Source organism: Monodelphis domestica, chromosome 1 (assembly GCF_027887165.1).
Source record: "Monodelphis domestica isolate mMonDom1 chromosome 1, mMonDom1.pri, whole genome shotgun sequence".
Lineage (NCBI taxonomy): Eukaryota > Metazoa > Chordata > Mammalia > Didelphimorphia > Didelphidae > Monodelphis > Monodelphis domestica.
Window position 1 is genome coordinate 414393864 of NC_077227.1, and position 6383 is coordinate 414400246.

Sequence of the window (6383 nt, forward strand, 5' to 3'; positions counted from 1 at the left end):
ATATATAAGACCAGGAGTCAAGAGACCACAGTTTTACTATTAACTCATTGGATGACTTGAAATGAGTTCCTTTACTTTTTTCTAACTCGGTTTCTTCATCTATTAGAAGGCATTAATTGTTTGTTCAACAAGCATATATTAAATTCCTACTATACATAAGACACTATACTAGATATTGGGGATGCAAAGACAACAGCAAAATGGTCTCTGCCTCCAAGAAGTTTTTTTTTCCTATTTGTGGATGGGAAGAGATACAAGCTAGATATAGATATGCAAATTCTGCATTGATTAGATACTTACTGTATGCCTCAAACTAGGGATACAAAAAGAAAAGGTAAGAGAGCTCCTTTCAAGATGCACATCCTCTATTTGGAAGAGATAAAGAAAGTTCAGCTGCAGAGCAGATAGAAAGGCCTGGAAATTCCAAGGTTATGTCACAGAGGTAGATGAAAAGATCTTGGGATTACTTAAATAGGTCAGATGACAGTACTCAGGGACTACATGGCATAACAACAGGGCAGATGGTACAACCCAAAGGACTTTAGGAGCAGAAGCAGGGCAGATGGTAAGGTCTAATGGCTCATCTCACCAGAAGAAATAGAGTTGTTAACTCCAAACTCATCCAAGTTGTGTGAATAGTCAAGCAGCGCAAGTGAAAAGTGAAGGCTGAAGGGTTAGTGAGCCCCTTCTCCATCCCCCAGTAATGGCTTGCCTTCTTCTCATTAGCTAGTGGTCACAGAAGAGGTCTGGGTGACAGTGAGAGAGAAGGAGTAAGGGGAAGAAGAAAGGAAAGGTGTTCCTGGTGGGGGTGATGGGTCTTCTCACCACCTAGCAGTCCCAGATATTTAAGAAACCATATCTGAACTGAGCCTTGAAGGGAGCAATGGATTTTAAAATATGGAGATATAGAAGTAGAACACACCAAACAAGGGAAAAGCTTACATATGAACAGGATGGATATGTGTGTGTGTGTGTGTGTGTGTGTGTGTAAAATAGGATGTCATGTCTGGAGAACAGCAAGAAGGCTAGTTTGGCTGGAATGCAAAGTACATGATAGGCATAATGTGAAATAAAGTAGTTTGTGGCCAGATTATGAAGAGATTTAAATGTAAAACAGAGAGGTTTATATTTAATTCTAGAGGAAATCCTAGAGAAAAGCCATTGAAGCTTTTTGAACAGAATAATAATGTATTCAAGCTCATGCTTTAGGAAGATTATTTTGGTAGCAACATGAACAATGGAAAGGAGAAATACTAGATTCAGGTAGATCAATTATGGAATTTTTGTAATGGTTCAGGTAAGAGGTGGTGATAGCCTAGACTAGGGAAATGACAATATGAGTGGGGGCAAAGTTTTTATGATAGTAGAATAGAAACTTACTATATATGAGGAATAAGAATAGAAAAAAATGACGTGAACTTGTGATGAGATCGATACTACCTTTGGCAGAAATGTGGGAGCTAAAAAGAGGGTTGGATTTAGGGGAAAAGAAAATGAGATAATTTCTGGACATGTTGAATTTGAGAATTTATAGTCTATCCAGGTTGAGGTATCCACTAGGAAGATGTTGATACTGGAGTAGAACTCAGAGTAGAGATAAAAACTGGAAACTTAAATTTCAGGGCATTGATATAGAAATGATGACTGAACCCTCTGTTGGGGTTACTAAAAAAGAAAAGTAAATTGAGGATGTATCCTGCTAATATACTTCCACCTAGAGGGTGACACACAGATAATGACCCTACAAAGAAACTGAGAAGAAGCAATTGAACACGTTAGAGAAAAGCAAGCATAAAGAAGTATCATGAAAAGCCAAGAAAGAGAGCATCTGGTAAGTAGAAGCTGTCAATCATATTAATTTCTGCAGAGGGGATAAGTAGGATTCAAATGGTAACAAAGATCACTAGATTTAGCAATTAAAAGATCATTAGGTGCCTTTGAGAACATTTTCAGTCAGGTATTGAGGCCAGACAGAAGTCAGAATGCTAGTAAAAATTGAGTAGGGGGATAAGTAGAGACCACAAAGAAAAATGATTTTATAAGTTTGGTGATAAGATATAAGAAAGTATCCTGAGGGAATGGCAGGGCCAAATGAAGACTTTTTTAAGATGGGAAGATCTGCACATTTTTTGGATAGGCAGGAAATATTCAAAGGATAAAAAAATATTGACAATCAGAGAGAAAAGTAAGATTTAAGAAGCAGGCTAACAGAGTATGAGGGAAGAAATGGGATCAAGGGCAGAAGGGGTTGGGCTTAATCGGAAGGACTATCTGTCCATCAGAGACTGGAGCAAATTATAGAGAGAGATGCTCATGAGGGGATCCGAAAGGATAAAACTGGGAAGAATAAGGAACTCATGGTGAATGGACTTTATTGATAAAATATGGTGTGAGGTCCTTTGTTCAGAGAAAGGGAAATTTGAAGGTGGTTTTAAGAGAGAAAAGAAAGCTTGAGACTTCAATATGGGGCCTCTGATAGTAAATCAGAGAAGAATAAATAAATGCCCATTCATCAGTGAGGACTAGTTGAGATTAGGCAACAGATTTGTGGTGGATCCATTCAGTACAGATATCCTCCAATAAAATATAGTGGTATAGATGGAGAAGTTTAAAAAGGTTGGTAGTAGACATAACACAATATTAGTATTTTGAAAGGAATGAGAAATGAAAATAAGGGAGCAAAGAATTTGAGGTGAAGACCAGTATAAATCTGAACTGGTTAACTGTAGGCACAAATTTTCAAAGGGGAAAAAAAGAATGTGGAAAAGGAGTGTTAGATTGGGAAAGGAGAGAGAATGACTTGGAGATCACGATGAGTATAAATAATGCCATATGAGAGACTATACAATTAGTGACAGAGAGAGAACACTGCATTAAAAGTCAGAAGGCTTGGATTCTAGGTTCACTGCTTCCAAAACCTCTCTGTTTAACCTTCTGTTTCCTTTCTCTAGGATGTTTTTCTTTCCTTCCTAAAAGGAAGAGGTTCAGTCTAAATTATCTCTGATTACTTTCCACTGAAAACTCTAGAATTCCATAACGTGTAATGTTGGTCAAAATTGGAGAAATAGACTAGAATTTATTCCTTCCAATACAGGAAATTTCTATAAAAAGAAAGCAAGATACTTCTCTGTCTCCCCCTATTCCCACCTCCAACAAATCCCAGGTGAAGACAGAGAGCAAAGGCTTAAGAGATACACAAGCAAGTTTTGAAGCCCTATGATTTTCTTTTTGGCTTTTAAGACCGGAAAAGTAGAAAAATTCTCTTGGGAAGGAATATTAAGTATGGGCAAGCATGTTGGCTAGATAATTGCCAATGGGGCTGGGGAGAACAGGAGAGGGTCAGTCAAAGGGATGACTCTGTCTTGCACAGCTGGGGTGGAGAAGCCACATGCAGATGATGGGTGGGGGAGGAAAAAGAGGAGTTTTCAGCATGATTTCTAATAAATCAAGTTTGCAACCATCATCAACTTGCTCCCCAAGCCTCTCCTCTTCCCTGATCCCTGACTTTTATTCCTCCTCTCTTGCATCACAGCAGAAGAACAAAACTGGAAGCTTGAGTCATGAACTACAATTGGGTTAAAACCTCAATGTAAAACCATGACTTCAGAAGAGGAAGGAGGAGGGAGTGAAAGCCCAGAGAGAATTCTCTTAAAATCAGAAACTAACAATAAAATATTAGTGCTTGAAGGAACATAGATTGATATAACAAATATAAATATAATATGCAAGAAGCATCGGTTGGACATGTACTATAGTCAGAAGACTGTGCTGGAGATCATAGGATTATATAGACTTACAGCTGAAAGAACTTTGGGAGTCATCTGATCCAACAACCCCTTTATATTATAGATAAAGGAGCTGAGTCCCAGAGAGGGTAATTGCCCAAGGTAATAGAGGGAAGTCATAAACAGGACTGTGTAATGGTTTTCAAGGAGGTTGTAGTCTAGTGTGTATGGGGGAGAGAGGTAATGTATCAGTAAATATAATATAAGTAGAATATTCCATGTTAACTGTATTAAGGGGTCCTTTTAAAAATTTACAAAGAAAAAATTCGTTATCTTTTCTTTGAAACTTGTCCCCCTTTTCTTAACTTCTATGTTTCATTTTTTCAATCAAAGGCAAAATTATTCTTCATATCATTCAGGTTTATAAATTTGGAATCATTCTCAACTCTTCATTTTCTCTTATATCTCATGTTGAATCAATTGTCCAGTCTCATTAATTATTCCTCCACATCTCTCACTTTGATCCCCTTCTCTTCCCTTATAGTCATTATTCACATTCACCATTTTAGTTTAGATGCCCCTCACCTTTAATCTAGATGAGAGGTGTCAAACTCAAATAGATGAGAGTCACTAAACCATATATAAAGATTCTTGCAGGAACATAATAACTTAGAAAACCACATATTAACTTCATCTATGTTCTACTATATTTTAATTAATTTTATAAAATATTTCCCAATTATTTTTTAATCCAGTACAAACCCATTATGAGCCATGTATGTGATAGCTCTGGTGGAGAGAATTATAATAATCCTTCTTTGCTGCTTCAAATTTGGAATTCCTAAAGCACTGACCATGTCACTCCCCTAATCATGAAACTTCAATGACACCCTATTCCTCAATGATAAAATACTGTATGAAAGCTTCACATGTAAGACCTTTCCTGTCTAACTCCAAATGATCTTTCCATAGTGATTTCACATTTCTATATTTTCTAAACTCTCTTCCAAACAAATTAGACTACTTATTCTCCTACAAGACATCCTGTCTCTTGCCTTTGTATCTTTCTATCTGTTGTTCCCCATTCTTAGAATACCCTCCTTCCTCAATTTACCTCTGAGAATTCCAAACCCCCTTCAATAATATCTCTTCTTAGAGAACATTTCTAATTCTACAAATTGATATTGTTCTCTTTGTCCTAAAATTTAATTGGCATTTATTTTATAAGCATTATTTATTCACTGTCTCTTTATAAGTTTTTTCTTTAATAGAACATAACTACCTTGAGAGCAGGGATTTGTTTCATTTTTATCTTAGTATCCCTAGCACCTAGAACAATGTCTGGTATATACTAGATACTTTATACTTTGCTGAAGAGAAAGTAATTTTGCCTATAGTCATTTGACTATAGAAGTTTTTGTGATTCCTTGAACAGGGTTCTTTCTACTAGGTTGTCCTCTCTCTTACAGATTACACCAATAGGGGTGACTTCAAAATGAACTACCAAACCTAGTTCCTATGAATTTCACTTAATAAACTTTAAGTCCAAGATCTTTAATCTTTCTTAATAGGAATATACAAGAAGTATTTGGAAGTTCCCATCTAAAAAAAACCTTTTCTTCTTCTATATGTTTTTCTTTCCACATCTGGACAGGTTGGGTCAGGTCATGATAGCCCAGAAATTCATTGCTTTTGACTAAAGGCTGATGAAAGAATTGAAGAACAAAGAGTAAATACCATAAGATCATTACAATCATATAAAAAAATCAAGATGGAGTAAAGTCAAGGTTTGTGAGTATAAAAACAGGCAAAATTTTAGAGCTGATTTCATAAAAGGAGTCACCAGGTCAATGAATCACTGTGTTCCATTAGCAGAAGTGTCTAGAATAACTCCACTGATTTTCCCAAGTAGCCAGTGCAAATAGAGAGACTCTAAGAAAACACACATGTGTCCAGATCAGACAGTAAGTGACTGACCTTTCCCAATAATGTTCTAAAGTAAATATTAGTTAAAATTATCCCAAGTAACTTCTGACTCATTTCTAGATGTATAGGGCAGATAAAAAGGAAATGTGAAAGGTTTTCTATTTTGGGGTTCCCCATCGATGTGGGTTCACTGGACTAGCTTCAGTTCATCATAGGAGGTAGCATGGTTTGGAAACAGGAAAATTTGTATGAACTTAATTAAAGTGAAGTAGAGCAGGCAGAATGACCCCTTTTAATTATTCTATACTACCTAGAAACATCTGAAATATCTCAAAACTGTTGGATAAATTTTTTTTTATTGTAAAACTCTTATAAACTTCAGGTAGCCAGGTGGTATAGTGGGTGGAGTATTGGTCTTGGATCATAGGCTTGTAATCCAGATGAAATTAGTTCACATTTGGCTTCAGACACTTAAAAGATGGTTGTGTACTTTAACTCTCTGTATCTCAATTTTGTCATGTGTAGTATGATGGGATTGAACACCATCGCCTCCAAAGTTCCTTTTAGAATTGATGTAAAGCTCTAAATGTGTGGCTTTATGTTTGGGTAAGGTAATGGTCTCTGAGCTTCTCTCCCTCTCTAGTATCCTTCTGTGAAAAAAAAAATCTATCCACAGCTGGTCAACATTATGATGGAATTTTGTTTTCCTCTTAAGTGGATTTGGAGCTGATA

General features: G+C 36.4%; 1 protein-coding gene across 9 annotated transcripts in view; it reads right to left on the minus strand.

Moving 5' to 3' along the window:
• The window catches only part of ASTN2 (astrotactin 2), a 1150327-nt gene that overhangs the window by 147138 nt on the left and 996806 nt on the right, over positions 1-6383 (minus strand). The gene's annotated exons all lie outside the window — the stretch shown is intronic.